Source organism: Schistocerca cancellata, chromosome 3 (assembly GCF_023864275.1).
Source record: "Schistocerca cancellata isolate TAMUIC-IGC-003103 chromosome 3, iqSchCanc2.1, whole genome shotgun sequence".
Taxonomy (NCBI): domain Eukaryota; kingdom Metazoa; phylum Arthropoda; class Insecta; order Orthoptera; family Acrididae; genus Schistocerca; species Schistocerca cancellata.
Window position 1 is genome coordinate 558,527,412 of NC_064628.1, and position 25,882 is coordinate 558,553,293.

Consider the following 25,882-nt stretch of genomic DNA (forward strand, 5'->3'; position numbering starts at 1 on the left):
GCCGTGGATCCTCGACCGAGAAACGTAGCGCAGTTGGCCTCTCTCTCTTCCTGCACGTCTCGAAGCGACCCGAGCTGCAAAAGGATTCTGACAGGTGGTCATGTTGATGTGACTGGCAGCGTAGAGGTTTGTTGTATGAAACAGGATCGGAAACCTTCGGGAAATCTAAAAATTTGGAATCAAATTGAGAGTCCCTGTCGACTGCACTCATTACTTCGTGAGAACAGAGAGCTAGTTGTATTTCACAAGGATGATATTTTCTGATTCCGTGTTGGCTTCTGTCAAAAATGTTTTCTTCGAGGTAATTCATGTTCGATTACAACACAAGTTCCAGAATTCTATTGCAGATCGATGTCAGTGATACGTTACCTTTTTAGAGTACTGGTGTGACCCGTGCAGCTTTCTATTCCTTAGGTACGGCTCTTCCGTCTAGCGGGCGGTTGTACATGATTGCTGAATACGGAGTTTTAACGTTTCACCGCTCTTACGTGCAACTGGACGCCTGAACTGTGTCGCCGTTGGGTTACGCCGCGCCCTGAAACCTGACCGGTGTGTCAGTTCGCCGCGTGACAGAGCAACCAGCTGTTTCTCACAGTGGGAGATGCCGTTGACGAATGTAGGACGGCGTGGCAAACCGGTCCTCAGAGACCAGCTGGGAGCGGCTCCAGTCACGTGCACCTGTCCCTGTCTCCCGAGGAGCGCCACGGTACTGTAGCACGGCTGCTGCAGGGCCCTGCTCCTGCCACGGAAGCGATACCAGGAACTGAAGAGTCCGGCACGCTGCGGATAGCAATACCAGCGGATACAAAACTAACAGGAATAGCGAAAAATCAGTAATCCCATAATACTTTCAATAGGGCAGAATTTAAAATAGCGTTGGACGACTTGGCAGACGGAATATAAAACTTTTAAGCGGAATTCCTGAAGTCTTTCAGTGAAGTGGCAACAAAGCGACTATTCACGTTGGTGTGTAGAATGTATGACATGGCGATATGTCATCAAAATTTTGGAGAAACATCATCCACTCAATTCCTAAGACCGGCAATTATGACTTTACCGGTGGTAATGGAAGCAAGATTAAAGAAAAATCAAGACACGTTCACAGGATTTGTCGACCCGGAAAAAGTGTTCGACAACGTGAAATGGTGCAAAATGTTCGAAATTCTGAGAAAAAATAAGGGTAAGCAACAGGGAAAGAGGGGTAATATGCAATATGCACAAGGATCAAGAAAGAAGTGTTCGGATCAAAAACGGTGTAAGAGAGATGTAGTCTTTCGCCCTTTCTGTTGAATCTATACATGGAAGGAGCAACGGCAGAAATAAAAGAAAGGTCAAGAGTGGGATTAAAATTTAATGTCAAAAGATATCAATGATAAGATGCGCAGTCGTGCACACAAGGCTAAACGTCACATGGCATGTGGTCAGTGGGACTATAGCGCCAAATTAAGCTGCGCCATCTCTCCCCCCCCCCCCCCCCCCCCAGCACGCGGCACTTGCAGCAATGGGAAAAGACACTATGTGTCAGCGAGCATTTATCGTGCTCGCTTACGCTTTTCTTCATTACGAAATGGCCAGGAGACATTTGAGGAAGAATCATCGGGAAAACGAAGAAGGGCGAAGTGTGACGAGTGTACGCCAGGAATTTGTTTTTGCTCACAGCATTGTTAAGTGTGCACAGGGAGCGTTCCGAACCACAGGCAGTGGTGTCCCAAGCAGAGGAGGTAGTCGACCAGCAGACGGCCGCTACTTTGGAGCAAGAAGCAAGAAGCGGGTGCCATTGCAATCTAACGCTCCACAGTGGAATGGCGGCTGTTTGCAAGGCGCGTATGGGGGTTGGTTGCTTGTGTTCCGTTTGCATCCAGACATCGGAGTCACCGTTTGTGATGGAGCTAGAGCACAGGGACTGAATTAGCGATGAGAGGAGTCGCGTGCTTTTCTCGGAAGAGAGTAGTTTCAACCTGAGTAGCGATTCTGGACGTAGCCTCATTCGGCGAGAGATGAGGAACGCATAATGCGTCCGGGAACATTGTCGAAAAAGACAGCTCTGGTGGCCCGCATGTTGCGGTATAGGCACGCATAATCTTGCATGGATGTACTGACCTCCAAATCTTTTAACACGTTCACTCACTGGACAACGTTATTGTGACACTGTACTCCTTCCCCATGTGGGTCATTTCATGTGCTCATTTGGCCATGACCTCGTATTTATCGATGATCGTGAGCGACCTCATCGAACAGCGCAGGTAGAGGAGCTCTCGGAACGAGAAGATGTTCACTGAATGGACTGGCCTTCACCTTCCCCCGACTTAAATGGAGCACGTGTAGAATGCTTTGGGGTGACGTATTGCACCAAGGACCATCCAGCAGGTGACAACCGCTCTGGTGGAGGAATGGAACTCCCTACCACGAGAACTCCTTACCAACCTTGTGAGCAGCTTTCGAGGACGTTGCAGATCATACACTGCGTTGCTTGCTCACCACACACCCTTTTAAGAACCATGTCCTGCATTTTGTAACATCCAGGGGACCATCATAAATCGCGGTTACTTTGAAAACGGAATTGGTATGGCACTCTTCGCAGGATGAGCCCGGTAGCCGCACACAAAACGATACCTTCCTTATTAGGCGTATAAAATATATCTAAATAACTGCGATGATACATGTCGAGTGTAGCGCTTCGTTTATTATGGTGATGACGATATAAAAGAAGGGGGAGGCTAAATTACTTCTCTGGAAGATAGACTATTCCTCTCGGTAGCGACAAGTGGGTTGCGTCGAGCTTAACACGGATCACCACCGACATGTCCCAAGGGCCCACTCAGTGAGACTCTGCTGAGAGGTTTGTTATTTGACATGGCACACTGTTGCACGGTATCGTTAGTGCTTTTTTAAGCCAAACATTGGGAAATGAAAGTTTTTTGACCAGCAGGGCTCGAACCTGCTGCTCCCGTGTCCAGTGACTTGACACGAGCTTGGGATAGCTATCTGTTACAAAGGTTAAACTGACCCAAGGGCTCATCAGCATGCGCACGCGAGTTGCCAGAATCGTCGCACTGGTAAATCCTATGTCCAACTATATCACGTGTACCGTTTCCAATAACCATATTGTTACTGATACTGATACTGTAGCCGATTGGACTGATTGTCTGTCCGGAAAGATATCTTTGAGTAAATGTAGAAACTTTTTTATGTAGTGCAGTTTCCATAAAAATTATGCCTTTAACGTTTAGGAATTACCGGAAACAATGAAATACCACCTTACTACAATAAGCATTTCAGTCTGTCCACCTGGTCAACAAAACATGTCAAACGACTGCGGCACCATCCTTGAGGTGCTTCTCTTGATGTTTTCTTCCGTGTCACCATCGTTGGTGCCTGGATGGTGGCACGAACAGCATTCCGTATACAGATACGTACCAAGGGTTCACAGCATTTTGCGCAGTTTAGATTATTACAGCGGAAAGTACTGGCTTTTAACGATTGTGCTGTTCGGTCACTAGTGGCTGTTTTAGAGTCGTAAAGAAGACCTGCCAGCGCTCTCATGCAGCCCGTTCCTACCGAGACAAACCTTCCGTTGCAACTACTGAGTGCAGAACGGCACTTGTGTGTGCAGAATCTACGTTTTGGCTTCTGACTGCAGGTGGAAATCAGAAGATTGCCCTGTTTATCGCCCCTGGATGACATCACGTAATGGTTTGTGGCAGGATGTAGAATTATTTTATCATTTCAGTCATTGTCTCATCAGGGCCTTTTCAAACGAGAGAGCGCAGTGGCAATGACACTACATTCTTTTTCTGAAGTAGCGGCTTTCAAATGTGCTTCTGGCTACCGCGTTGAGATCTCTCGTGTTCATGGGAACATCGGAACTAACCGGACACTGGCTGTTACATACCCATGCTTGTCGCCCCTCTATATCTAATTACCGTGACGTCGACGAAATGCTCCATTTTTATTTCCCAACGTTCTCAATTTCCTCCACCGTATTACCAACTGCTATCGGATTTCCAACAATGTATGAAAGTACATACGATTTCTTTAGTTTTTATGAGATTTTTCATATTTTTCGCACGTAGGTCAGATGGAGAGTTCTCGAGAAAACGGCTGGATTGTCGTGTCACACGAAGACAATATTTTACCACAGGTCGAGTTGTTACCTTCTGGTGCGCTGATGGAATCATGAATCAACACTGGTATGACTGAGCAGTACAACACGGTTCGTTCTGCAGCCCTCCCCCCCCCCCCCCTCCCCCGCCCCTGTCACCCGTCAGCTAGTGATAATGACCTTGTGAACATGTAAATAATAGAAATCGATTTAGACATATAAAACTAATCAAGGAAAGCGTCTAATATGGTATGAGGACTGATAACTTTGCTTCGATGTGAAAACAAAGAAAGGCAAACAGCAAAATGGAACAGTAGTAGAAATGAGATGCAAACACTATAAGTTAGTTTAATCGAAGGAAAATTCCTCTTTCTTCTTTTCATTGGCATTTTACCAGCATGTACACAGAATCAATCTGTTAAATTACGGATTTGTCATTGTTAGTGGTAGAGAATGGCCGTATGCCCTTCCTGTTGCCACCTCGTTTTTGTAGCTGCTTAGACGAAACTAAAATGCCTTCATAAAGTGTTCACTTTTCATTTAATGGAAATGTGAATGCATATCAATATTACTGAAACCAACGATCCCCCTTTTTTCCTTTTCTTTTTTTAATCATCAGTCTTCGCTTGTTTTCGTGCGACCCTCCACGAATTCCTCTCCTGTGCAAACCTCTTCACCTCAGGTATAGCACTTCCAATCTACGTCCTCAATTATTTTCCGGCTGTATCCCAATCTCCGTCTTGCTTTACAGCCCCCTCTAGTACCATAGAAGTCATTCACTGATGTCTTAACAGATGTCCTGTCATCCGTCCCTTCATCTTGTCAGTGTTTTCCACATATTCCTTTCCTCGCCCATTATTCGGAGAACCTTTCATCCCTTACCGTATGAGTCCATCTAATTTTCAACATTTTTCTGTAGCAACACACCTCAAATGCTTCGATTCTCTTCTGTTCTATTTTTACGGCAGCCCATGTCTCACTGTCACACAGTGTCGTGCTCCAAATGTACATTCCTAGAAATTTCTTCCTCAAATTAAGACGCATGTTTGATGCTAGCAGATTTCTCTTGGTTAGGAATGGCGTTTTTACCAGTTCTACCTTCTTTTTACGTCCTCGTTGCTCTGTTCGTCATGAATAATTTTGGTTCCTAGATGGCAGAACTCATTGACTTCATCTACTCCGTGATCATTTCTTCTGCCCCCCCCCCCCCCCTTTGTCATTTCCACTGAGTAGTTAATATGTTTTATCTCGTGCTTAAGTTCTGAGGCCCAATATGTTTGTGTATTACGCTCCCCTAACATTCATCAGAGAGAATTGGTACTTTTCGTGGACTAATAATATTATAATAAATTCCATTAGAGAAAAAACAATAGGAGAAATGGTTTATATTGTTTTCCAAAGCATTATTAACTGGTTCTCTGGAAATGGACTCACCCATAATGTGGAGAAAATAATGTATAACCAATTCTGCACAACAGAGTCATACCAACAGTTCAAAAAAAAATGGCTCTGAGCACTATGGGACTCAACATCTTAGGTCATAAGTCCCCTAGAACTTAGAACTACTTAAACCTAACGAACCTAAGGACATCACACACATCCATGCCCGAGCCAGGATTCAGGATTCGAACCTGCGACCGTAGCAGTCCCGCGGTTCCGGACTGCAGCGCCAGAACCGCTAGACCACCGCGGCCGGCCATACCAACAGTTGCTGTAACAAATGAATAGGAGTCCGTAAACAGGGTAGAATGCTCAAAGTTTTATGGGTGTACCTATTGATGAAAACTGAAGAAAAATAACTGTGAGCCCCCCGAAAATTGATTTCAGCTACTTTTGATATTCGTCGAATTCCTAATCTTGAAAACATACGGATCAAACTCCTAAGATATTTTGCATATTTCCGTTCAACACTTGGTTATAATTTTCTGGGGTAACTTATTATGTAGAAAGAAAGTATTGATTGCGCTAAAGAGAGCAGTAAGAATAATATGTGGTGTTCATCCGTGCCCGTCATGTAGCGCGTCTTTAAAGAGCTAGACATTTAACTCCCCCTTCGCAATATTTACATTTGCTAATGAAATTTATCCATCAGAGTTTGAGAAGACGAGAAGAACAGTGATGTTCACACCTACAAAGCTAGGAGAGGGAATGACTTTATTGCTCATTAGTAATGTTGTCAGTGCCATAGAAAGGAGTTCAGTAACCATCAATAAAAATTTTGATCATTTGTCAAACAACATAAAAGAAAATTTTACTTCTAACCTAAAATCTTTTCCTTGGTTAAGTTCTATTCCATAAGCCATTTTTATTTGAAAACTGGTAGTTATTAAGTAACAAATTTTAAGTGACGCTTCAGGAGTAAGATTGAAAAATAATGTGTTTATTAATGTTAAAACTAATGATGTACCGAATAATTTAATCATTTACGCATCTCCAGAAAACTGACTAGTTACACATCATTTCGAATGTTCTACGCAAGATGTAACTAACTAACTCGTATGTGAGAGCTGAGTTTCTCCCGCCGCATAGAAAGTTCACATAGCGGAATGCAGCCGAGTGACGTCACCGTCCACCGCCGATATTTCGGCGGGAGCATACCCTGTATATGACGTGGCGCAACTGTAAGGAATACGGTAGACACTCGCCTTACGCAAACCAAGATCATGCCACTCTAAGGTCAGGATACTTTTAGGTCCCGTATTCCTTCCAGTTGCGGCATGTCGCACATGAGTCAGACTGTCAGAACTGTGGACGATCGTTCTACTGAGCTTCAGCGGCGCGTAAGCTCACAACAGCCGAGTAAATCCGTCACTGGAGAACACTGACTTGCCAACGGTCATCTTATGAAATATAACAACAACGGACATTCTGGTATGCACTTCCAGCTATTGGGACAGTGTCGTGAAGGAAGCTGTTGAAATTAAATTAGCAAGTAACCTTATAAATGGATACGGTGGTTTTTGTTTAAGTTTTGCTCCCTCCCTTGTCAAAAAGCAGAGGGACACAGATTGTGTTACCTCATCCATATATTATTAGTTTCACTTTCGATGACTTCTGATGTCGACCAACTTTGGTTTGTGATGGCGCTAGTGTGTGTGTGTGTGTGTGTGTGTGTGTGTGTGTGTGTGTGTTGTCTTTCCTGACTTTCTCTGAAAACCGAGGTTTTAAATTCCCTTTCACAGCACATTGCTGATGGAGTTAGAGTTGAAATAGGCAGGGTGTGCTCCCGCCGTAATATAGGCCGTTGCGACGATATCATCCGGCTGTATTCCCGTAAGTTAAGTGAACAACTAACTCGTATTTCGAGATTTTGAAAATAAATCGAAACAGAATAACTTTGCTATTTCTGGGTGTATTGCGTTGAAAGCACAGAAGTGCTATTGAAGAACTCCCTTTTCGGTTTCTTAATTAGTATGGAGTTTCCACTGAGGAGCGCTATACAACAACTGGAAGACTGGAGCCGGAGCTGGACAGGAGGACCACAGGGAGCCATCGCGACCTTCTCATGGCGCCCCTGGTCCGCCGGCGACGTCCCAGGCCGTTACGCGCGTTTCATGGCCACTCGAAATGTCGTCGCACGGTGCAGACAAATGCTGATAACAGGCCAGCACCTCTGGCATACGCCATCTGCCTGCAGGGTTCTCCTCTGCTGGTAAACGCCATGCCACGCGAAGTCTCATCTGTACTGTACTGCTTCAGCATCGTTTGCATCCAATCGTCAATTTAGAAAAAAAGAAATCTTTTACTGAATCTCATTACCGGTTACTAGCCAGCTTGAAATGCCAGCCTCTCATAACAATTGACTGTCGTCATTTAACGTTTACTTCGAAGACGATGTTCAAGTAACTGGCATTACGGGCATAAAAAAACTAGTACAGTTCATGAAGCAGAGGTAATTTGCCAGAAAGAAACAAATACCAGAGTTGAAAACTGTAAACACAGAGAAAATATTAATAGATACGGGTAGCCACTCTGTACAAGTGGCTGGTGAACATTAACGTACCAACCGAATTTGAAATTTTCTGGACCACTCCTTACAACAGATTTGCACATATTTCATCTATATTTGGCACTGTGTTAACTCGTGGCATCCCCCTTATTAACAAATATATTAACAAATAGTTTCATCGATCGAGATCCCGCAGTCTTTAAGGCTCCCAGTCTCCACCCATCCTTTATGATTTTCGTTTCCCGTCATTTTCATAAATCACTTGGAGCCGGATTCTATAGCGACTTAATCAAAAAAGTTTGCATTTGAAATACTCTCTAAGATAAAAAAATGAGACAGAAATCGGTGATGTGATGTACACGTACAGACAAATAAATGATTACAGTTTCAGAAAGGTTAGATGATTTCCTCAAGACAAAGAACTTCACAAAATGAGCAAGTCAGTAGCGCATTAGTCGTCTCCATACACGTCTTTGCTGGTCATCGGGGCTCAGTTCGAAGTGGGACTCATAACTGAAGACAATTATGCTCCGAGAATTCTACTCCAGTTAATGCGATTCCAGGCCGAAGACGTGTCTGGAGAGGCCCCTGATGGCAGTGGGATACTAACCTGAGTGTAGGCCGCCATATGGCCCGACAACCAGGAGAGATTGTTTGGGTGCCAGTTCTTTTCACAACAGGACGCCTTTGGTTGCCCCCTCCGCAATTACAGCACAGCGGTACGTCGACGACACTCTACGCCCCGTTTTGTTGCCCTTCGCAGCAAGCCACCCTGCGCTTCAGTTTCTGCAAGATAACCGCCACGCGCACACGGTGAGAGTTGTTACTGCATGTCTTCGTACTTGCCAAACATCACCGTAGCCAGCAAGCCCTCCGGATCGTTCCCTAATTGCGAACGTTCGGAGCATTACGGGCAGAGCCCTCCAACTAGCTCGGTATTTTGACGATCTAACGCGCCAATTGGACAGAATTTGGCAGTGAATCCCTCAGGAGGACATATAACAACTCTATCGATCATTCCCAAGCCGAGTGACTGCTTGCATAAGGTACAGAGGTGCACCTACGCATTATCAAAAATGGCTCTGAGTACTATGGGACTCAACTTCTGAGGTCATTAGTCCCCTAGAACTTAGAACTAGTTAAACCTAACTAACCTAAGGACATCACAAACATCCATGCCCGAGGCAGGATTCGAACCTGCGACCGTAGCGGTCTTGCGGTTCCAGACTGCAGCGCCTTTAACCGCACGGCCACTTCGGCCGGCCTACGCATTATCCACTTTGCTCGATTTGTGAAGCCATTTCTCTTTAATAGATCATCCAATTTTTCTGAAACTCTAACCATTTGTTTCTCTGTACATGTACCTCACACCCTTTGGGATCCAGCACGGCGCACCGTATTACCCTCCTGAACCCACCGATTCCATATTCTGCTGACAGTCATTGGATGTCGACCAACGCTAGCAGCAATGTCGTGATACGATAAACCGCAATCGCGATATGCTACAATCCGACATTTATCAAAGTCGGAAGCGTGATGGTACGCATTTCTCCTCCTTACACGAGGCATCACAACAACGTTTCACCAGGTAACGCCGGTCAACTTCTGTTTGTGTATGAGAAATCGATTGGAAACGTTCCTCATGTCAGCACGTTGTAGGTGTCGCCACCGGCGCCAACCTTGTGTGAAAGGTACTTCTTTCTAACTCCTTTTGTACTGCAGAACAAATCTTGAACAGAAATAGTTAGATGTATTTATAGAAGAAACTGCAAATGCGCAGCAAGTAGCCATATTAAATTCGTGTGTGTGCCTATGTATGTATGTATGTGTGTGTGTGTGTGTGTGTGTGTGTGTGTGTGTGTATGTTTTCTGTATTTGTTCTGTTGACACGTTCCACATCATAACGTTGATCGTGAATTTGACCTTACGTGACAGGTAACTAACTTACCTGGGTTTGACGCGCTACTGTACCCGGTATAGCTATACAAGCAGAGGTTCAGCAGGATGGGATGAAAGGAGTGGAGTGGGTAGATACGGAGGGGGGAGATGAGGAGGGAAAGCCTTGTTGCGGTAGCCTTATGGGGCAGAGGCAGATGGCCCTGCAGCGACTAGGCGACAAAAGTGAGAAACAGAAATAATCCCAATTGAGAAATGATTCTAGCATTGGCCTAAACGAGTGTAAATTAGGAAGCGGGTATTGGCCGAGTTAAAACGCATTAGCAGGCTAGGCGGCGCGGCTTACTCCGATTAATAGTGTAGCGGAGACATAAACGGCCCAGTGAGAGTGTAGCTACTTTAGGAGGTCCGAGAAGCAACTCTTGTAAAAGATGGCTATTGCCTCCTGTCCCATTGTTCATATATATATCTTGTGTCCTTGACTGTCAAGGTAAACCCAATTTAAAAAAAATACAAGGTGAAACTTTTCCCTTGGGCAATACTTTGTATGCTTTTGGTGTCATGCGGTAGTTCTGAATAGAAATACAGAACGTCACGTTTCTGAAGTAGATATTTTATATTTTACATTTAGGAATAAATTAGGGACGTCGTACCCGAGTTCATTTCATTTATTTTCTCATAGGCAAGCGATATATACATTTCTATCAACACAGCAATACTGTAGACTTCGTCGCCTTTACCAATAGCCAATTCACTGTCGTCAGGTTTATTAACAAACGCAAAAACAGAGTATGTGACAGTGCTTCTTGTTGAAGTTTCACCTAGACAGGTACTGAGGTCATGCAATAACAGAAGTTTCCTCGGTCTTACCAGTCGAATAAAATGTTGAGAGGCACAATTTGTTGATCATATTGATCACCACAGCTGAGACTAATGTTAATGATTAAAAATAAAAACCACCTCAGCTGTATTATTAAACATGTATTGTGTTACGACCCGTTTCATTCGTTGAAAATCTTCAGGCTGCCGAGTTATGTTATGACTTGGAAAAACTTGGCAACCTGAGAGTGTTGAGCAAACGAAACCTGTCGTAACATAGCTGAGGTAGTTTTTAATAATCATTGGCACATTTTGTAATTTTGCTGTAAATATAATTCGACAGATTTGAAGTGCAGCGGTCAGTTAGGTTCTGCCGTTAGTGAATCAAATGATATACTTGGATTCTTTAGCAGGTATCTCCAGACTTGCAGTTTTTCCAGGAACGAGGGCACATACAGAACTGTTGTGCAACATGTATTGGAATGTTCCTGAGGACGAAACCTTAAAGATTCAAACTACTTGTGGAGGGAAGAGATTACTTACAAAACGGTCGCCCAGCTTGTACTAGAGTGTTCCTGATGAGTGTGAGCACGAACATGGACGTAGTGTTGAATCAACAGGGAACGAAAGTCGTGTACAAACAAGACCAGCGCAAGAGGTCACACACCCGTTTGACTCACGAGTGACTGAAAGAGAATCTCTGAGAAACGACATCTTGAATAGAGGGCTCCAATGTAAGTGCTCCAATATAACGCGAAAATAGAGAGTTCCAAAACCCGGCTCTTATAGCTATACAAACATAATTCATCAGTCTCCAAAACACCGACCACGTGCGGGGGGGGGGGGGGGGGGCGTGAAGATAAACTTTAACTAATAACACTTCACATAGTAGTACGTTAGCAGCATTTCGTCCCACGCTCACTGCATGAATAGAACAGGAAGAAACCTCAATACATGGTACAGAAAAGACGTAAACTCTGCCTCTTTTGTCACGGTGATGCGGCTTCCCCCGTCGGCGGTTCGAGTCCTACCTCGGGCATGAGTGTGTGTGTTATCCATAGTGTAAGTTAAAGTTGGATTAAGTAGTGTTAGGCTGAGGGACCGATGATCTCTGTTGTTTGGTCCCATAAGACCTTACCAGAAATTTAATGTCATGGTAATGTGTAGAGTATGGGCGGATTGCTAAGAAATGATGTACGTGTCTTCTCTATACTGCGGTCGACAGTTTCAATCCGTCGTGTGAAGGATAGCTTTTGTGTGCCACCATAAGTTGCTACTGAATAAACCTTTCTGCGACTAAGTTCAATCATACTCCGGGAAGTGTACGATATCCAAGTTTGCCGAATGACGACACTAAGATTTTTTCAATAGCAGATTCTAGTAGTATATAAAAGTGTCTTTCATGAAATACGTGTGCTTTCTTGTAGTAAACATGTAATGGACTGAAGGAAAAGCGAAGAATTCGATTACCTTAAGTTCCGAAACCATCGAAAGCTAAGTTTATTTTTACTCATAAACCCTATATTCACTGTCCTCGCATAAAAAATGAAGTTTTAAAGTTCCGTCTACGACATGATCGTTAGGAACAAAGCCAAAGGTCTAATTTACAAAGGACGCGGAAGGAAATCGGGCGTGTCCTTCCCAAGGGAATCACTCTGACATTTTCCCTTGGCGATTTAAGGAAACTACCTCTCAAATCCCAGAATTTGAACACAGATGCGATGGTCCTCTGAAATTTCTTACTTCCTATCGTTAGTTAGCCCGTTACATATGACCCACAAAATGAATTTTACAACAGAAATGAAAATAATTATTGTATTATTAAAATGATCCCATCATTCCTCTGAAACTATAGAACGCTTACATCAGGAGTGGGTGATGAGATTTTGAACATCTCTAGTGCAGAAAAAGGACCACTGTAAAACCATGTCACTCAGCCCTGAAGACCTAAAATGTGCGGTCGTGAAGAGAGTCGATTCGTATTGTAACCATTATCAAAAAGTTGAGATGATATATTGCCAGTGACGCTCTGCTCAGATATAGAATTAAACTCCAGACCCTGAAAAGACAGTGCTACACATGTTACGAAAACTTAACAAGTAATATGGTGTTCGTGTGTTTGAGGGTGCTTCTTACTGCTTTCCATCAAACAATCTGAGAAATTCATGGATACCTAGTAAACTCAGAATTACTCTTTTGATTCATGTTGTCATACACTTCCCTTTGACTAGGGACTTCGACGAGATAACTCAGCTTTTAGCAGCTGTTTCCTCTACTAATTTCAGTACTGCATGAAAATTGCGTTGATATTAAAGGCTTTTAAGATGATTTTCTTCCTGAACTTACCTAATTCTGCAACCACAGTGAATAAAATACAGAGGTAAGGCCCTGCGGACAGTGACCTACTGTACTATAAACTCAATCAAGAGTCTGTTCTCCTCCATGCGTTCGCTCTCCTAACACTCTACAATTCCTAATTGTTCTTTATGGTCAATGCTAGAGTCGTTACGCTGTAGATTTAGAAACTAAGATGTATGATTGGAACTAGGGCGCTCAACAGTGTGGTCATCAGGTTATAAACTTGGAGAGAAATAGCGCTTCTCGAAAGATATGCTCGTAAGTTGTGGTTCGAAAGATAATCTACAAATACAGGCGCACAGGATAACACTATCACTATTATATTACCAAAAATAGGACCTATAAATACCACTGCACGAGTATAAGCTATGTGATTCAAAAGTGAGCAAAATACCCTTCCACTAAAAATTATGATCAGCACATTATCAACAAAGAAATAAAAAGAAAGAGAAATATTAACAGTTTGTGGTTACGAAGTACAACATAAAGACACACAGTTGGAACGAGCCATAAAAGTTAATAGTCTCATACCCAGTGAAGAAGTGAAGCAATTTAGACAATACAGTCATATTTCGGAAGAGTATGGCTTACATCTCAAACCACCGAAATAAATATGCAGAAAACCCCCTTCATCTGAAAGACGTACACCACTTTTCACAACGAGCGAGGTGGCATGCTGGTTAAAGCGCTCGGAAGGATTCGAGTTCGTATCCTCTCCCGAACTTCAAGATTTAAGTTTCCTCTGAACCACATGAAACAAACATTTTCTGGCCCCTTCAACAATAACAAGTAATTATTTCTCCGCCATTCTTGTCCAACTGCGATTATACTCTCACATCCTACAAGTTAAGCTCTAAGCCTTACTCTCCTTTTCGCAAATGACTGTAACTACATCTATGCCTGCAGTCTGCAGCCACAGTGATCTGGATTTACCATTTGTCAGGGCTTCTTCCCGTTCCGTTAGCGTATGGAGCGCTGAGCCTCAGTGCGTCCCGTAATATAATCTTGTTTTGGCGATCCCCACTGGAGCGATACCTAGAGGATTTTAGAGTATTCATAGGGTTCTCACTTGAAACTTCGTAAATAGGTTTTCGAGGGATGTTCGAGTCTGTCAGTTCAGCTTTCTCGACAGGTCCGAGACGCTCTCTCACGGGCCAAACAAACCTGTGATAGTGCTGCACTTCTTCGTATACGTTCAGTATCCATGTTAATCCTGTCGAACAATATACTAGGACGCGTGTTTTGTAAGCAATTTCCTTTGCTAACGACTGCATTTTCCCAGTACTCTACCAATAAACTGAAGTCTACCATCTGCTTCACCCACGACTGAACCTGTGTGATCCTTCAGTTTCCAATCCCGACGAAGCGTTGCTCCGAGGTATCTGTATGAGTTGACCGACTCCAACAGTGACTCGCTGATACTATAGTCATAGGATACGAGTTTTATATTCTGAGCATTTAGAGAATGTTACCAAACTTTGCACCACTTTGACATACTATTACGATCTGCCTAACACTTCTGCAACTTTTTTCAGGCAGTTCTTCATTTCAGATAACGGAACATTCTACGAAAACTCTGAGCTTGCTGTTAATATGGTAGGCCACGTTATTAATATACAACATCTGTAGCACTGTACGATCTGTTATGTTCACGGATGTAGATTTTCGTGAAACAGGTGGAGTCTTGCTTCAAGCATTCATCAGTTCATATTTATCAGCTTTTCTTTGACCCTACCTCTAATCAGAGAAACCTTTGAGTACTCGCGCCGACCTCCGTACACACTCAGTTTAGGCCCGATCAAAGTTCTGTGTCACACTGACCATATATGATATCTGACTCGAACTGAAGCTTCCTTGTCTCCTTCCAGTTGTCCAGTTACTTTATCGATGAGCTATCTGAGTTCCCGTTTTTCCTGTGATATTTCACTTCTGAATTCAAGAATTACCGGCTTGATCTAAATATTGTCTAAAATGCCTCCCCCCAACACATGTGGCCAAATTTGTAATTGCAAGCCTTTATATCACCAAACTCAGACGCGCCCCTCTGAGACTACAATCACTGTTAATTGAAGGATTGATATTCTTCGGATTCCAGATCAGCTATTATTCTCCTTTACATTTACGCACAGGAAGAAATAATCATCTGAGTATAAGAAACAGGGATTGATAATATTATTCCACGACCGACAGGAGTAGTTCGACCTCTGCTGGATAAATGCAGTTCGAAAGACAGACATTTTCGCAAAAGAAAAGTTAGTCCTTATGGAATCGCTGCTATCGATTTCCCATAAAAGGATCGGAGATTCAGCCAGAAAAATGTGTTACAAAGAGTCGCAGGAATATTACAAAAGCAGGAACAATACCTGAGTACTGTTCGGCATATTGTGACCGGAGAAGACCGATATGTCAAACAGAGAAGAACTAAAGAAGAGTAGTCATTTAGTTATAGCTTTGTTAGTAAGCACGAAAGCATAACGGAGATGCTGATCCAACACTAGTGGCAGAAGCTACAAGAGAGGCGTTGTTCGTGACACTGTGGTTTACTGTTAAAAGTCTGAAAGCGTATGATTCAACAAGAGACGACCAATATAATGATTCTCACTACGTACAAAAAACTAGGAATGTAAAATTTGAGAGATTGGAGCTGATATGGAGGATTACCAATACTCGTTCTTCCCGCGCATCCATCACGGCTGGAACAGGAAAAGGTGAGTCGGGAGAGGGGAAGGTGATAGTGGAACACAAAGTATCCTCCGCCGCGCACCATAAGGTAGCTTCTAAATGTAGGGGTAAATACAGAGAGATATCTGAACTTCCCGAAAGATTAAAAGTGCGTACTAGATCAGGACTTTCAGCTGCAGGATGAGTCATTTTGAGAGACATAATATCGCATAGACATCGAGTCTGGCAGTGTGTTAGAGACTGCTGAGCATAACTGTTGCGGCGAAAACAGCTCACGACATTCAGATGGAAGACTACCGAAAACCATTCTTTGCGCTCATCATTCGTGTATGACACAGTAAAAAAGGGGCAAGTGCGCTGGTAAATAATGTACCCTCCGCCACACACACCATAAGGTGACCTCATGCTGTAGGTGTAGATATATCTGTTGAGATTCCTGACAAATCGGAACTTTCAGTTGCAGAGCGGAAGAGTCGTTCTGAGAGAGTCAGTGTCGCATAGATATCCAGACCACAGGTAGAGGCTATGAACCGTAACAGCAGAGGCGGCGAAGACAACTTGCGAAGCGCAGCAGAGCGGACATACCTCGTTCAGAACGGCGATCGCGGAAGTGGTGCCTCGACGGCCGCCCAGTGGGTCAGCGGCAGCGCAGGCCTCTGGGAGCGGCGGTTCTCGCGCAACGATCGCTGCGCACCTTATCCGACACTGCAGACCGGCGCTGCTAGCATACCGGCGTTCGCACACGAGGGCCCCTGTGCTCCTCTCAGACGGCTGGCTCCCGAGTAGCTAACCGCGAGGGGAAGAAGGACACTGGGTTCGATGACGAGCTAAGTCTACCGCCGCGCTTCCGGTAGCGGGTGACCGGCCGGGAGTCGCGAAGAGGTGGAAGAGCGACGGAGCGTGTCGTGCAGGGCGTTCGTCTCGCGTGCGTCCTGTTCGTCCTGAGCGGAGGTCCTTAGAGCGACTGAATGAGCGCCGACAGCGCTGGCCGGGACCGACTCTCTCTGCGGTCCCCCACCACTTGGTGAGCGGGGGAGGGGAGGGGGGCTGCCGGGGGTCGCTAGCCGGGGGGGACCGGGCCCGGGCCCCGCGATGCACGCGCACTGGGGCCGTCCCTACACGGCCACGCACGGCACCTGCTGGGATGCCACACAGCCGGCACGCCACCCTCGTAGCCGCTCCCAGGACCGCCGGCCAAGCGGCGAGGTCTCTCTCCTCGTATTACCGACCATAATGTCTTAAACGATGCGGTTGCAGAGCAGTTCCCGAAGAAACGCCAGTTCAAGAACTCTGCATGACGAAAATATTTGTATGTAGGTAATAACATTTCAAATGTAGCACAGGGATACACTATTGGTCATTAAAATTGTTACACTACGAAGATGACGTGCTACAGACGCGAAATTTAACCTAGAGGAAGAAGATGTTGTGATATGCAAATGATTAGCTTTTTAGAGCATTCACACAAGGTTGGCGTCGGTGGCGACACCTACCATGTGCTGACATGAGGAAAGTTTCCAACCGATTTCTCATAGACAAACAGCAGTTGACCGGCGTTGCCTGGTGAAACGTTGTTGTGATGCCTCGTGTAAGGAGGAGAAATGCGTACCATCACGTTTCGACTTTGATAAAGGTCGGATTGTAGCCTATCGCGATTGCGGTTTATCGTATCGCGACACTGCTGCTCGCGTTGATCGAGATACAATGACTGTTAGCAGAATATGGAGTCGGTGGGTTCAGGAGGGTAATGCGGAACGCCGTGTTGGATCCCAACGGCCTCGAATCACTAGCAGTCGAGATGACAGGCATCTTATCCTCATGACAGGGATCATGCAGCTTTTGAGCGCACAGGTCAAAGCTTAATGTCGCCGCCGTGTGCGCATCGTGCAGCGGGAGATTTGAAAGTGATCCGACCATCAAAATTATTTTACATCCAAACAGTAGATTTCCTGCTATGGGTTCCTCGTCAAAACTATATCTACTAAGGCTCCTCTGCAATCCCTGTAAGCCTCTAACAGGAGTCGTGAAACACCCTGTATAAATCACCTGCCTTTATATACGGGTTCATCCAGTTAAACTGTTCGCCTGAGACATTTCCATACTTGTTTAAGATGCCGAAATAAATTTTGAAAAGTCCTCACTGAATGACACTTAGTCTTTATTCATATCTATGTTAATAACATATCAGAATCAACTTCGCGTTTTCAAATGGAACTCTAGTAATTTTTGCTGCTTGTGTTGCAGTTCTAAAAGAGACAAATTCCGTCGCGTTTCGTTTTTCAGAATCTGATATCTATTTCGGAAGAAATTACAGTATTTAGAACTTAAGATTTATCTGTTTTGAACATGGAACCGATTGCTGTCTTATGCGGAAGTTCGTGTTGTACTTAATAGTCGCGTCTGGTTGTTGACGCAGCTAGAAGTATCATAATGCAAAAGCGCAAAATTGGAGGAAAGTTTTAAATTAAACAGATATTAATTACACTTGACTACTTGTGGTTAGACCAACACATCAATTGGAAGGCAAAGGACATGGCAATTAAGTGGCAATTTTTTCTCAGCATAAACAAATGTAGCGTCCAGAATTAGGTTTTCACTCTGCAGCGGAGTGTGCGCTGATATGAAACTTCCTGGCAGATTAAAACTGTGTGCCGGACCGAGACTCGAACTCGGGACCTTTCAAGTTTGGAAGGTAGGAGACGACGTACTGGCAGAATTGAAGCTGTGGGAACGGGTCGTAAGTTGTGCTTGGGTAGCTCAGATGGTAGAGCACTTGCCCGCGAAAGGCAAGGGTCCCGAGTTCGAGTCTCGGTCCGGCACACAGTTTTAATCTGCCGGGAAGTTTCAAGTGTAGCGTATTTCGTATACGTAGACAGAAATACCCATTATTGTATGACTCTACGACTGCAAGAACAATCACTGGAAGCATTTACTTCCATAAAACATCTCTGAGTATGCGTGCGGAACGACATAAAATGAAGCGACCACACAAAATTAGTCGCGGGTAAGGCAGGCACCAGAAACAGGAAGATCCAAAGAAGAGCAGCACGTTTCGCAACAGGCTCACTTGGTAAGCGCGCAAGCGACAAATGCTCAGACAACTCCAGCGGCAGACATTGCAAGAGAGGCGTTTTGCATCACGGTGTAGGTTACTGTTCACGTTCCGACAGCGAACATTCCTGGAAGAGTCAGCCAATATATTGCTACTTCCCACTTATATCTCGCGAAACGGCCATGAGGATAAAATCAGAGAGATTTCAGTCCAGACAGAGGTTTACCACCAATCGTTCTTCCCGAGAATCATTCACAACTGAAAAAGGAAAAAAAAGGGAAATAACACTGGTACACAAAGTACACTACGGCACACACTGCGAGGTAGCTTGCGGAGTATAGACGTAGATGTAGATGTAGACGTGGTGACTAAGGATGACTCACAAGTTATTTACTGTTACAGTTGTGCTCTTGCTTCCGCCAGGGTCTCGAAAGAAAGGCGTACGTCAAAATTCTTCAGCGAATTGAGGTATAAAAATGGTTAATAATAACTTGGCGTCTAGAGATAATGTCAAGGTATGAAAAATACATCAGCGACAACAACAAAAAGAAATCACTAAAGAATATGGTTATAAACACTTCCACAAAATTCCGTTTGCGTCGCAAAGCGTTCGAAATGCTCACCGTCTACTGCAGCACGTTTGCACTCCGAGATGCAAGGACTTCAGAATGAAAAGATTCATTAGGTATGTTGCGCCTGATGCAAAGGTACGACCTTTTTGAATCCTCTTGGGTAATGGGAAGTTGTTTATAGACTCCATGTATGAGTTTACCTCAGCGAAAATCATTCACTCTGAAGTCAAATCAGGTGAACTTGCAGGCCAACTGATAATACCTTCATGTACTTCCCAGCGACCAGGAAAGAGCTTGGTGGGCGCTTTTTAGCCGCAAGCGGTTAGCGATCCAGGCACCCATCGTGCTGGTACCACAAACATCTACATATTTCAGGTGGCATTTCCTGGAATCGTGTGTATCTCCTACGCGTTAAGACTTCTTCTCTGAAATAAGAACCTTTCACGTATTCTCCAGTATAATCCTACAAGTAACTTTCACTCTCCACTGACTCTAATGTTCAACCTGCCTCAGCCAATGCGGATTCTCAAAGGCGTAATAATGCACATTTCTTGCGTTCAGTATTCGATGATTTGTAAAAGCAGCTTCATCGGTAAAGCAAGTCTTCGAACGGAAACTACTATCCTGATGTTGCTTCAGAGCCTACCACAGGGTTCCGTGCGTTTTCCGAAATTCCGCTGGTTAAGCTGCTGTTGAAGTGGCTCATGCTACGGATGGAAGCCATATGCAAGCAAAACGCGGCCCAAGCTAGGCTGGCGTATTCCAGAGGCACTCGTAATTTCTCTGGAACTAACATGCGGATTATGACGAACGAGTTCCAGATCATCTTGTAAGTGGGCTGTTTAGATTTTTATATTGGTAATGCCACGTAGCGCTCTGTATGAAAATCACTGGCTGTGCAGTGTGCAGTATGTGGCTAGTTTAACTGCAAGACTCTTCATGGTGATTGTGCACCCGCCCAGTCACAACAGATGGCTGCTGGTCATCTCTACCAGGACTACAGTGGGCCTGTCCACACTTTCTACGAGGACTGCCGTGGGTCTGCACCTCTGGTGGCCCGCCAATACCGTCACCTCTACCAGAACTACAGTGGGCCTGTCCACAATTTCTACAAGGACTGCAGTGGGTCTGCACCTCTGGTGGCCAACCAATACCGTAATCTCTACCAGGACTCCAGTGGGTCTACTCTGTGATGACCTACCTACCAATCTTCTTCAAAACGTCGAATGACTCTGCTGTGGGTTTGCTCTGTTGTGGCCCATTACCTGTCTGCATGTCAAGAGTCAGCACAGTCTTTCCGTTGGAAGGACAACACTACTTCTTCACGACTGCATGTAAATCCACTACTTCCGTGTGCATTCTCTTTTACTGCTCAGACTTTGAAAAAAAAAAAAAAAAAAACACTGAAATTTTACTGTGATGAACAATCTGGACTGTCTTTATGGACTGTGAGAAAATTTTAGCTTTTGACCAACATTGTATAAATAAGTGTGTGCATTTGATATCTTTGTTATTGTAATTATGAAAAATTTTATCAAATCATTATTGGCCACTGCCCAAAAATATTTTGTAAATTTTTATGTGGGGAGCATGGGGGCTATGTAAGTAGGCTGTTTAGATTTTTATATTGGTAATGCCACGTAGCGCTCTGTATGAAAATCACTGGCTGTGCAGTGTGCAGTATGTGGCTAGTTTGCATTGTTGTCTGCCATTGTAGTGTTAGGCAGCGGCAGCTGGATGTGAACAGCGCGTAGCGTTGCGCAGTTGGAGGTGAGCCGCCGGCAGTGGTGGATGTGGGGAGAGAGATGGCGGAGTTTTGTAATTTATCATGAACTGCTATATATATTATGACTATTAAGGTAAATACATTGTTTGTTCTCTATTAATATCTTTCATTAGCTAACTATCCCTATCAGTAGTTAGTGCCTTCCGTAGTTTGAATCTTTTATTTAGCTGGCGGTAGTGGCGCTCGCTGTATTGCAGTAGTTCCAGTAACGAAGATTTTTGTGAGGTAAGTGATTTGTGAAAGGTATAGGTTAAAGTTAGTCAGGGCCATTGTTTTGCAGGGATTATTGAAAGTCAGATTGCGTTGCGCTAAAAATATTGTGTGTCAGTTTAAGCACAGTCTTGTATAAATTGTTCTAAGAGGACGTTTCAATCTATTTTGTGCGTTCCGCTAGCTGCAAGCTTGCTCCTTGCTTTCTGCGTAGTATTTCAGTTGTCTTCCAGTAACAATATTTTGCATATTTCCTAAGTTTTCATTCTTGTTGCACCGCTCAGCTGTTCTCTTCGCGATCTTTCTGATCCCCCAGTAAAGAAGTAGCGTATCTTCTTTCACTTGGTTTGTTAACCACAATTTTTGAAAGCAAACAGCACTCGACATATTGCACCACTGCAAGAAAAATGACACAACGACAAAAACGGAAATTTTTAGTTTGCCCCTGAAAAATATGTGTGAAGTGTCCCAACGTACAAGAAAAATATATTTGAATTTACTGCCAAGAAGCTTGTACTTGTCACTATAAGTTCATAGAAATAATTCTTTAAGCTGAGTTTTCGCAAGTATTGCATTTTTGAGTTGGGCCACTGTTTTTGCCGTGGTGCAGTATGTCAACGACAAAGAACCCAAGTCACATTTTCTCTGCGTCCCTTTTACGCTGGTATCGCGACGGCGCAACACGGTCTCCTTCTTATAACACATGGCGTATTTACTTATTTACGTATGGAATCACATATGCGCATAAAGAAGCAAACGGTTTCATGTTAAAAACAGATAAATCATAAGTTATAAATAGAGTAATCACTGAGAAATTATTAATCGGATTTTGAAGCAGGGAACGCAGTTGAAATCTCTTTTGGGACTAAGGTAGTAGCGACAGAAATTAATATGTTTTCATTTGAAAATGTGAAGTTGATACCTTTAGTTCTATTATTAATATAGCCACGAAAAGAGACTATATATCGTTTAGTGTGGACTTTCTGGGTGGAAACGGATTTGCGATACCTTAAACGGTTCTGCTCTTAAAAAGATTTGAGATATATGCGTCAGTCAACAAATTTGGAGGATTGTAGATGACATACAGCCGGTAGCAGAACAGTGAGGACGGGTTGTCGGGCGTGCTTGGGGCTCAGTCGGAGGAGCACGTGCCCGCCAAAGTACAAGGTTCCGGCTTCCAGTCTCGGGCCGCCACACAGTTTTAATCTGCCGGGAAACTTCGTATCAGCGTGAATTTTACTGCAGAGTGATTCGCTCTGGAAACATCCCCCAGACTGTAGCTAAGCCATGTCTCTGTAATATCCTTTCTCCAGGAATGCTACTCCTGCAGGTTTCGCAGGAGAATTTCTGTGAAGTTCGGAACGTAGGACATGAGGTACTAGCGGAAATAAAGCTGCGAGGATGCGTCGTGATTCGTGCTTGGGTACCTCAGTTGGTAAAGCGTTTGCCCGCGAAAGGCGAAGGTCCCGATTCCGAATATCCTGTGCCCGGTTTAACCTGCCAGAAACTTTCGTGCATGAGCGCCGTCCGCTACAGAGTGAAAATTTCATTCAAGGTTTACATTAGACACTATTCTTTTGGATGGTTAACCGTCATCACCAGATGAAAGATATATTTTACGTAAATATTTTTAGCCATAAGCATTGGCGATTTCGTACAACAATATGTGACGTGACCGAGTGGATAGGTTGCGAATTCCAGTGTAAATATTAAATTGATTAGCTTCAAAGATATAAGGGGTACTTACAAAACAAGCAGAACAGATTACGGTGCTTTGCACAATCACGAAAGCGTTTAGGTAACATAAGATGACGAACAATATTTTGTCGAATGAACTTCTGTATAGACTGTGCGTCGTCGTGATGCGTTAAAAAATTACGCCTCTCCGCAGTGTCGGGTGAGGTCAGGAAATGAGAGACTGTTGACGGTGCGTTGTGCGTCGGCCGGCCCTCTTGTGTTATTCGAGAGGAGTAAGCCGTGTGCCGGCTGTAGGTTTTGCCGCCTACCTTTCTCCCATTTCCAAAAAGTCACATATAAAAATCAAAGTCCAACAACCCAAGTTGCCCACACAAGAGCGTCACCGTGTGACTGTAAACAAACGCAGAACGCCTTAGACCGTATTAATACCTGATACACTGATACCTCTCTTTATTATACATCAACATCTACTCACATGTTCTGCAAGTGCTTAGCAGTGGGTACTTAGTAACTGTAGAAAGCAAGGAGCTGGAAGCGGTAAGGTGCCAGGCACCAAAAAGCGTAACACGTCACTCAGAAACGATAAATTGATTATATTCAACAAATTGTCCAAACGGTTATGTTTTCTTTTTCAAAATGTGAAATTTGACGAACTCAGATGTATGCACTTATTTATAAAAATCCAAGAAACTAAGCAATTAACATATAATATTTCGAATTTGATAAGTATTAATCTGAGATTTCAAAACGTGAAATTGCGTAGAGCTTCACCCCACTGAGGTGGTTCTGTCTCAAAATAAAGTCAGTCAAGCACAAACTGAATTCAAGCACAATCAGAACAGAGAGAAAACACTTAAATTAACAAATATTCCAGAATAGTACAACAAACATCAATAAACATTTAGTTAACACATCAGTTAACATTTTTAACCGCATCAGATCACAACAGCCAATCAGCGACTATAAGTACAACGTGAAATATACCCTTTTCTTAAATCTGAGAAACATTATCTGAACTCTCATAAATAGCCAGCGGTTGCTCATTAAAGAACCTGCAATGAGGAACAAATAGCCACACACGGAATGCAAAACTCAATCATGTTGTGGTAACTCAAGGTAGTTCTATAAAATAATATATTAATAATATTTTTAAAAAATTAACGCCCACATGTCTTGAACAAAACAGTAGTGTTGAAACTGAATATACTGAAAACAAAATAAGTTAGACATAACCAGCACATATACAGGGTTATTACAAATGATTGAAGCGATTTCACAGCTCTACAATAACTTTATTATTTGAGATATTTTCACAATGCTTTGCACACACATACAAAAACTCAAAAAGTTTTTTAGGCATTCACAAATGTTCGATATGTGCCCCTTTAGTGATTCGGCAGACATCAAGCCGATAATCAAGTTCCTCCCACACTCGGAGCAACATGTCCCCATCAATGAGTTCGAAAGCATCGTTGATGCAAGCTCGCAGTTCTGGCACGTTTCTTGGTAGAGGAGGTTTAAACACTGAATCTTTCACATGACGCCACAGAAAGAAATCGCATGGGGTTAAGTCGGGAGAGCGTGGAGGCCATGACATGAATTGCTGATCATGATCTCCACCACGACCGATCCATCGGTTTGTAGCAATTGTAAACGGTAAGGCTTCTGCTTTAGCCTTTTCCGTAAGATTTTCCAAACCGTCGGCTGTGGTACGTTTAGCTCCCTGCTTGCTTTATTCGTCGACTTCCGCGGGCTACGCGTGAAACTTGCCTGCACGCGTTCAACCGTTTCTTCGCTCACTGCAGGCCGACCCGTTGATTTCCCCTTACAGAGGCATCCAGAAGCTTTAAACTGCGCATACCATCGCCGAATGGAGTTAGCAGTTGGTGGATCTTTGTTGAACTTCGTCCTGAAGTGTCGTTGCACTGTTATGACTGACTGATGTGAGTGCATTTCAAGCACGACATACACTTTCTCGGCTCCTGACGCCATTTTGTCTCACTGCGCTCTCGAGCGCTCTGGCGGCAGAAACCTGAAGTGCGGCTTCAGCCGAACAAAACTTTATGAGTTTTTCTACGTATCTGTAGTGTGTGGTGACCATATGTCAATGAATGGAGCTACAGTGAATTTATGAAATCGCTTTAATCATTTGTAATAGCCCTGTAATATTCATCAATTACCGAGAGGGCTCAAGCCCCTATAACTCTGCATAAACAGTTTTAGCAAGTTAAATTATCCAAGTTGGAGAACTGACATACTATTAAAATAAAACTGCGGTTAAGTCCAACTAAAAACAACATAACACACATAGTCTGCAGTATCCTACAGCATAGTCGATAGCTCTGAATAACTGTTTGTGCAGTCTAGACACTAAAGTTTTAAAGTCCCTTTTTCGTGGTTTTATCTCCCCAACCCAAAAAACTAACTGTGGGCTTGCCACATCTCTCAGATCTACCCTATGAATTTACATCAGCACAATTTTTCATGGATAACGCCATATTAGGCCCCGAGTAGAGCTTGTAAATTGGGAGATTTGCATAATTAATGTTACAGGAGGGTATCTCACAAAAATAAACTTTCGTTTAAACACTAGTTTACTTCATTAAAAAATTATTATCACAATGAGGAAACGGCAGTGAAACAGTTGATAAATTGTGTCTGTTGAACTTTCTGATTATACAGTGTGATTTTTTCCTCCGCGTACCAATTCTAGGCATTGATCGATGAGAGGATATGGAACAAAAGAAGGCAAATAAAC

At 43.7% G+C, this 25,882-nt stretch overlaps 1 protein-coding gene across 1 annotated transcript in view; it reads right to left on the minus strand.

Annotated features, from left to right (window-relative positions):
* The window catches only part of LOC126175404 (patched domain-containing protein 3), a 410,507-nt gene extending 393,751 nt beyond the window's left edge, over window positions 1-16,756 (minus strand). Inside the window, exon 1 of the mRNA XM_049922197.1 lies at window positions 16,392-16,756. The gene's annotated coding sequence lies outside the window, so the exon portion shown is untranslated. The remainder of the gene's footprint in view (window positions 1-16,391) is intronic.
* Window positions 16,757-25,882: the final 9,126 nt, after the last annotated feature.